General features: G+C 43.6%; 1 protein-coding gene across 3 annotated transcripts in view; it reads right to left on the minus strand.

Annotated features, from left to right (window-relative positions):
• CDC42SE2 (CDC42 small effector 2) overlaps positions 1-1,038 on the minus strand; it is a 112,533-nt gene extending 111,495 nt beyond the window's left edge. For 2 of the 3 annotated variants that reach the window (XM_027098446.1, XM_027098426.1), the window contains exon 1: positions 924-1,038. The gene's annotated coding sequence lies outside the window, so the exon portion shown is untranslated. The remainder of the gene's footprint in view (positions 1-923) is intronic. The other variant, XM_027098462.1, reaches the window with a different exon arrangement.
• Between the last annotated feature and the right edge of the window lie 7,226 nt (positions 1,039-8,264).

The raw sequence follows: 8,264 nt of genomic DNA on the forward strand, positions 1-8,264 counted from the left end.
GCCAATTTTTTCCTTTAACTTGAATCAAGAGAGTATGTGCCTAAATTGTACTAGATATGAGATCAGCTTTCTCTGACGTTTCAAGATTCATTTTTTCATTCAAGTATTTTATTGAGCATCTACTTACTATACGTCAGGCCCTTTAACAAAACGTTAATTTTGTAAACTGAACATTAGCATCAAATTCCCCTTCAAAAGCTTATCACTCAAGAGCAGCTAAAGAGGAATCTCAGTGTTGTTTCATGTACACATTAAGTCAGCCCATCGAGGCTCCTCTTCACCTATTAATGCGGCATCACCGAGCCGCTAACTACCACACCCGTTACCAAAAATCACAACTAAAGCAGCAAGCGCTGGGTAAAACAACCTGTAAGAGTAGGACGAGTTCCTCCTCCGAGGTGGTCAGGGCTTTCTCTCCGGGGCCCAAAGTACCGCGGCGAGACCCGCGTGCGGAACGCGCCGGACGCCCCAGGCAAGAGTCCGGCTCCCGAGCCGGCGGTCCCCGCCCCTCCGAAACTCACCTGGAGGACCCGGGCCCTCTCCGCCTGCCCCTCGCGCCACCCTCCCGACTTTCAGACCTGCAAAGTTGGGGGGGAGGGGGCTCTTCATTTCCATTTTACAACGGGGGGGCGGTTGGCTCTCTCAGCCGCCCGCCTGTCTTGAATCCGGAACAGAGTATGTAACCATTTCCCAGAAGGAATGGAAGGAAAACCAAAGGCAGGGTCCGCATGAGGACCTCGCCCAGACCTGAAAATGGAGCCGCAGGCTCAGCCCACAGCCCGCAGCGCGCAGCGGGCAGGGCAGGGCCGCACTCGCCCTGAAGCCCTAGGTGGCGGGGGTTAGGGGCTTCGGGCCCCCGCCCAAGGGGCCCCGAGAGCAAGGTGGGAAGCCCAGAGCGCGACCCCGGCGGGAGATGCACTCACCGTAGCCTTTGTCTCCGCCGCTCGCTCCTGCCGCGGCCGCTCTCAGGGCCGGCTCCGCGGCTGCTATCCCCCCACGCCCGCAGCTGCGCTCCCCAGCGCGCTCGCCGCTTCCTGGCCCCTCCCTCCACGCCCTGGCTCGCGCGCAGGCGGGGCAAGAGGCGGCGCGCGCTCCGGGAGCAGCGGGAGGGCCGCGCCGCCGCACAGCTGCCGCCACGCCGGCCCCGCCCCGTACCCTGCCTTGGGGGTGGACTCTGTTCCGCACCTCAGCGACGCGCACTGCCCGCGAGCTCCGCGGGCTAGAAACCCCTTCCCCGGCGAGAAGAGGGCAGAGAGCTGGGGTTGGAGTCCGCGCGGGAAAGAACGCGCCGGAAGATGGCGATCGGGGCTGGGTGGGAACGTTCGGGAGCCCCTCCCCACTCTCAGCCCGGCAGCCGGCAGCAAGACCTCGCGCCCCCTCCCCAGACGGCGCCTGCGCTGGAAGTGGGAACGCTCCCAGGCGGGCTAGGGTCGTGGCTGAGCCTTAGGACCAGCTGTCTCTCAGTAGTAGTTGAGAGATAGATGCCCTGAAATCACCAAACCACCCTCCCCCGTTTTTTAAATGGAAACGTCAGAATTGTTGAATCCGTCATTACCTGGCTTAAGGCCGAGAACACCCACATGGCATTTGAAATGTGTGAAATTACTCGTCTACTGGATCTCTGAGCCCTTACCTGTATATTTTATATATCCCAGAAATCAGAAACACTTAAGAGTGCGCTTATCTAGCAGTAGACCCTCCACCAAAATGCGTACCATACTTGGAATATAATATAGTACGTCTTCCCCGTCTTGATTGATTATATGAGTACAACATTAGTTTTCTTTTCCCGCTAAATTTAGAGTTAGGTCTCCCTTGCTCAAAAAGCAACTCAAAACCATGCCACAGTCCTTCTAGTTAGTTACTCAGGTCAAAAACTTGGAGTCATCCTTGGCTCCTCTCATTCTCTCCTCTTCACCTCCATTCTGTCAAGCATGTCTGTTGGTTGCGCCCTCAAAATAAACCAGAATCAGACCACTTCCCCCCTGAATCACTTTTCATCTGCTCTGGCCTCGAGTATACTTCGGTGGCCTACTAAATGGTCTACCTGCCCACCATTAACGCAGTCTATTATCAAAACAACAATCAGAATATCCTCCTACAAAAAAAGTCAGCTCCTGTCTCATCTGGTCAAAATCTTCCATTGCCTCCCCATTTCCTCAACTGTAAAAGCTAAGGTCCTTAGAGTCTGTCATACGGAATGAAGTAAGTCAGAAAGAGAAAAACAAATACCTTACGCTAACACATATATATGGAATCTAAAAAAAAAAAAAAAAATGGTTCTGAGGAACGTAGGGGCAGGACAGGAATAAAGATGCAGACATAGAGAATGGACTTGAGGACACGGGGAGGGGGAAGGGTAAGCTGGGACAAAGTGAGAGAGTGGCATTAACATATATACACTACCAAATGTAAAATAGATAGCTAGTGGGAAGCAGCCGCATAGCACAGGGAGATCAGCTTGGTGCTTTGTGACCACCTAGAAGGGTGGGATAGGGAGACGCAAGAGGGAGGGGATATGGGGATATATGTATATGTATAGCTGATTCACTTTGTTGTACAGCAGCAACTAACACACCCTTGTAAAGCAATTATACTCCAGTAAAGATGTTAAAAAAAAAAAAAAAAAAAAAAGGTCTTCACGGTTTCTACAAAGCCCTTGGATTTGCCTTTTGCTTTACTCCCTGACTCCAGTTGCTTGTATATTCCAGACAGGGACTTTGTGAGAGTTTTTTCTCTGCTGGTAACATTCTTCCCTGGTGTCCACCTTCACCTCTTTTAACTCCTTGATCCAATCTTACCTTAACAATGATACTCAGCCTGACCACGCTATTTAAAACTGTAACCACCCCAAACCCAACTCTCAGTCCTTCCTAACTTGCTTCTTCTTTTCTTCCCATGACACTTAAAACCTTGCAAAAATCTTTACAATTTATCTGTTGTATATTTATGTTTTAATGTCTGTCTTCCCCAGTAGAAGATGGGATTTTGTGTTTTGTTCAGCTGATGTATCCCAAGTGCCTAGAGTAAATGAAAACAATTTTAAGTCTCCTAGGTAATAAAAAGTGCAAAGCAACAAAAAATGACCAAGTTTTTATTTTAAACTTCCTCTTGGTTCCAATTTCTATCAGTTAACCATAAGATCCCTATCTACATCATAACATAAGCATTTTGATTTTCTGGTTACTCTGAGTACAGTGATAACTTGACATTCAATGCAGTTTTTCTAACCATTGCTATCATGGTATTCTATTTCACTGAAGAAGACAAACATGATAAATTAGAGAAAACTTTCTGGTGTAAAACTCAAAGGCATTTTAATGCTAAAAATGTCCGTATGCTGTGATAAACCATAATGGAAGAATATAAAAAAAAGAATGTCTCTATGTCTATAACTGAGTCACTTTGTTGCACAGCCAAGACTGGCACAGCATTGTAAATCAACTCTACTTCAATAAAAAGAAAAAAAAATATTTTTTAAGTCCTATGACAAAAAAAACCCAGAAAATTTCTGAACTTGGTATATATATTTGTAATCCTTCCTTTGAATTACAAATGTAGTCATCTTGTGTGAATGCCTTAAGTAATAACATTTCCTATCATTTATTCATAAAAGTTAGTATTCATTACGTAAACATTTATTTCCAGATTTTTCATATTTTGTTTATAACATATCACATATGATTGAATACCTTAATAATATCTAATTTCAGTTGCTATAGCTATTCCTACATACCTCTTGCCAGTAGAAAAAAAAAGTCAATTAAGAAGACAATTCCATTCAATCAAAGGATACGTTTTGTATGAAAGTCTGTGCATATAGTTATTTGTTCAGTATAATACTTATAGCATAGTCTCTTTACATACTTAATTTATCCTTTCTGATTTAAAACTATTTAAGGTTACAGATGATCCCTTACAATCTGGATTATTTTTATATAAAATTCAATAGACTGCTTTTATTTTTAAAAGCTATTGACTATATATTTCAGTAATGTAAAAATATGGTTTGGGGGATTTCCCTGGTGGCACAGTGTTTAAGAATCCACCTGCCAATGCCGCGGACATGGGTTCAAACCCTGGTCCAAGAAGATCCCACATGCCGCAGAGTAACTAAGCCCATGTGCCACAACTACTGAGCCTGCACTCTAGAGCCTGTGAGCCACAACTACTGAGCCCGTATCCCACAACTACTGAAGCCCACGCGCCTAGAGCCCGTGCTCTGCAACAAGAGGAGCCATCACATTGAGAAGCCTGCGCACCACAACAAAGAGTAGTAGCCCCTGCTTGCCACAACTAGAGAAAGCCTGTGCGCAGTAACAAAGACCCAACACAGCCAAAAATAAATAAATTTAACAACAACAAAAAGGATTAAAAAATATGGTTTGTAATTAATAATTACAATAATTGTAATAATACCACATAATAATTTTTCTGGACTCAATATTATGATGTGTCTGTACTGTCCTTAAAATTGTTACCAAGTAAAAACTTCTCTCAAAAGGACAGAGTAGAAAATAGTCACCGTTCATAATTCAACCACATACTGCTAAAGTTAAATGCAACTGTTACAGTACAAAATAAAATGTCTTGCACCTTACTAGCCCACCAACAAGAGAATGATCTCAACAAAACTAACATGGCATATTTGTAACTTAACAAATGGAAACATTAACCAACATCAAGGACAACAGCAAACAATGTGTTGGTCTAAGCAACTGCTATCACTACTCACGAGCTCACACAGCTATCACACTTGCCTGATTATGCAATCTCTTACTTAGTTAAGTTTTCCTTTAAAATGTTTACAGCAAATGGATTTTTCCTAAAAGTATACTATTATTTTTTTAACTACTTTCCAAAATTCAGTACCAGCTACTTATCACATATAGGGGAGATGGTGTATAGGGTCAGAGCCTGGAGTTCAAACTCTGACGCAGAATTAGCTGGGTGATCCTGACCAAGGTTATTAATCTTCTAAACCTGTCTTTTCTTCTCATTTAATGGGACCATAGCAGTACTTATCTCCAAGAGTTGTTGGAAGAAATCAGTGAGAGAACTCAAGCAGAGTTCTTAGCCCTGGGCCTGGCACATGCTCAGTGCTGGTAAATGCTAGCTATTATCATTACACAAGCATATAATTAAGCTCATTGCCCTATATTTGGAATACTGAGAAAATGGCTCATAATAGGCCCCAAATGGGATTGTTTGAATTCTACATCAAGGTAGTATTATATGCAATTAAATGAACATTTTTAAAACAGCACTAACATTTCTTCTACCACCACTATGTGCCAGGCACAGTTCTGGGTAACAAAGGAAGCTAAGAGAAATAAGGCCCAGACCTAGAATGGCTTTACAGTTAAATGAAAAGTGACATACAGTTAGCAAATAACTGCTCTCAAAGTAGTATGACTGTACTTCCTTGTTTGTCAGGGACACTTCTTGTCCTGGCTTAATAGTTATTTGTGCCCACTTTCGTTCTCAGTATGTCCAGGTTTGGATAATAAGTATGTGTAAATTGCTTGGGGGTACAGAGAAGGAAATATAAGCTTCGTGTAAAGCTAAAGAGACTTAAATTGCTACTTGAAAGGAACATCTAAATTGGCCTAGTGGCCAAAAGAGGGAGGAAAGGCAGAGGGAAGATTTCATTTTTATTGTTCTGAGTCAAAACTACAAAGCTTTTCCATACTTGTTAAAAAACTTAGTAAATCCCCTTGACCAATGTTATATGAATTAGTTTGAGGACTTCGTATTTTTTCCTGAAGATATATCAGGGACACTCCAAGACACAAACAATAAAACATGCATTCATTTATTTATACAACAAATATCTATTGAGCATCCACTATGTATATGTGGTCTTTAGTGTGATAGAGGATACAAAAAATATTTACAAGACAGAATTAAGCAATGCAAGATCTAGTGGCAAACACCAAATGTCTTAGCTAATTAGTCAACGAGATAATCAGACACAGCACACAAAGTGTGATTTGGGGAGACAGAAAAATCAGGAAACACAGGGAACTTATTGAGAAAGGAGAAAATGCCTCAGAGGAGAACCACAGTCCATGGCCCTTCTGTGACTGAAGCAGCCCAAGGTAGGAGAGGAACCTAAGTCAAACTCTGCTTTACACTCTTACCCAGAGCTGACCCTTGCTGCTCATCAAACCACAAATATTCACTGAATGCCTGCTGTTTGCCAGGTAGCATACCAAATGCTGTGGGAAAACTTAGTATAAAGCATGGTCTTTGTCCTTAATGAAATGTCACACAGCAACATTTGAATAATTAGACACAGTAGCCTTATGAATGCAGTTGAGGGGATCACTGATCACTGTATTGGTTTCTTAGAGGGAGAGGAATTTGAGGTGGGTCTCTGGGAAGAAGAAAGTGGGGTCTGTGTTTTCTGAACTGTGGATTGCACATCTCTGGTGGTATGGGGGATGACTTTAGGTAGCACACTGAAGAGAGGTGGGGATGGGAAGGAAGAGGCAAAGTAGTTTGGGGTACATGCAGCTCGCCAAGCTTCAACACGTGGCCTGTAATATAACTGCATTGTAGCCCCTTAGCTCAAAACACAACACAACAAAAACAAACAGAAAAAGAGTTAGGAATTGTAATAAAAATGCCCCTGGGGACAATCAGAGAGGAAGAAAGGAGCCTTTTGAGAATCACTCTGCTATGTCAGGTTAGAGACCACAAGTGACTAAGAATTTTTCCTTCCTTTTTGTTTTTTTTCTTTTTCTTTTAGAGTTAACACCTATATATGGCAGGTAATTCAGATTTTCCACATATGATAGTGATAGAAGTTTCCTTTATACATTTGTTAAGGTTAAAAATATGATTCAGCTAAAAGAAATCTCTCAAGTAAACAACAAAGGCAATAAAGAGAAAGGGGATTTGGCACTTTAGGGAACACAAAGCTTGGTGAGCAAAGGTTCAGTAATTGGCACATGAAAGGTGTGTTCCCAGGGAGAGCAAGAGCCACAATGGATTTTGAGCTGAGTATTGGGAGATTGGCATGCAAGTGTGGGGAAAGAAAGGGTTCAAAAGGCAGGTAACCTAGAGGGAGTGAAGTCTGCTACAGGCAGGGGAGGGTGCTCCTCCTGCACACTGAGGAAGCTCCTTGGCCCAGAGGAACCAGCAGAACTGGCCCCAGTGGCCTGTTAGGAAGCCGTTCATGGGGACTCCCATCTCTATGGTTTATCAGGGCTCCAGCAATACAGGACATGGAGGCTCCAACATACCTCAAAGTGCCTGGACATTGCTTCCTTTAAAACAGGTGGGACAGATATGTTATACCTCCTCCTAGCAGAGAGATCTACATGTGGCTTTCAGAAAGAAAGTATATGATGATTAAAACTGGGGGGTAAAGTTGAAGGGAAGGTAACAAGTCAGGAACCTTCACATCCATCCTCTACTTCTCCTCCAGTAAGTGTTACTGTCTAATCATGATTCAGCTCTTCCTTTTGTCCCTATGACTAGCTAAGCTAAGCAGCTGGGAAGACTCTGACAGCTTGCTTTCTGCCACTGTCTCTGTGGTGGTATACATGCCCTGTATAATCCCCAGGACTGTAGCAGGCAGAGAACTGAAAATGCACCACCCACTCCCCCCAGTATCCCATTCCCTAAACCCTGGAACAATTATGTTATGTCATAGTTGACCTTAAAATAAGATTATCTGGGTGCCCCTGAGCCCTTAAAAAGCAGAGAGTTTTCTATAAATGGGGGCAGAAAGAGAAGCCAGAGAGATTCAAAGCACGAAACAGATTCAATTTGCCATTGCTGGCATGAAGATGGGAAATGGGGCACGTGACAAGGAACACATCCAGCTTCTAGAAGCAGAGAGTAGCCTCTGGCTGACAGCCAGCAAGGAAGCAGAAACCTAAGTCCTATACCCATAAGGAACTGAATTCTGCCAACAACAAAAATGTGCTTTGAAACAGATTTCCCTCCCCCCCGCCAAGGTATCAAGATGAGAACTCAAACTTGCAGGCATCTTGATTTCAGCCATGTGATAATGTGAGCAGAGAATTCAGCAAAGCCATGCTGGACTTCTGACCTACAGATAATATGAGCTAATAAATGGGTGTTGTTGTTGTTGTCGTTTTAACATCTTTACTGGAGTATAATTGCTTCACAAGGGTGTGTTAGTTGCTCCTGTACAACAAAGTGAATCAGCTATACATATACATATATCCCCATATCTCCTCCCTCTTGTGTCTCCCTCCCTCCCACCCTCCCTATCCCACCCCTCTAGG

This window comes from Aethalodelphis obliquidens, unplaced genomic scaffold (assembly GCF_003676395.1).
Source record: "Aethalodelphis obliquidens isolate GAN/ISIS:26980383/991018 unplaced genomic scaffold, ASM367639v1 scaffold4, whole genome shotgun sequence".
Lineage (NCBI taxonomy): Eukaryota > Metazoa > Chordata > Mammalia > Artiodactyla > Delphinidae > Aethalodelphis > Aethalodelphis obliquidens.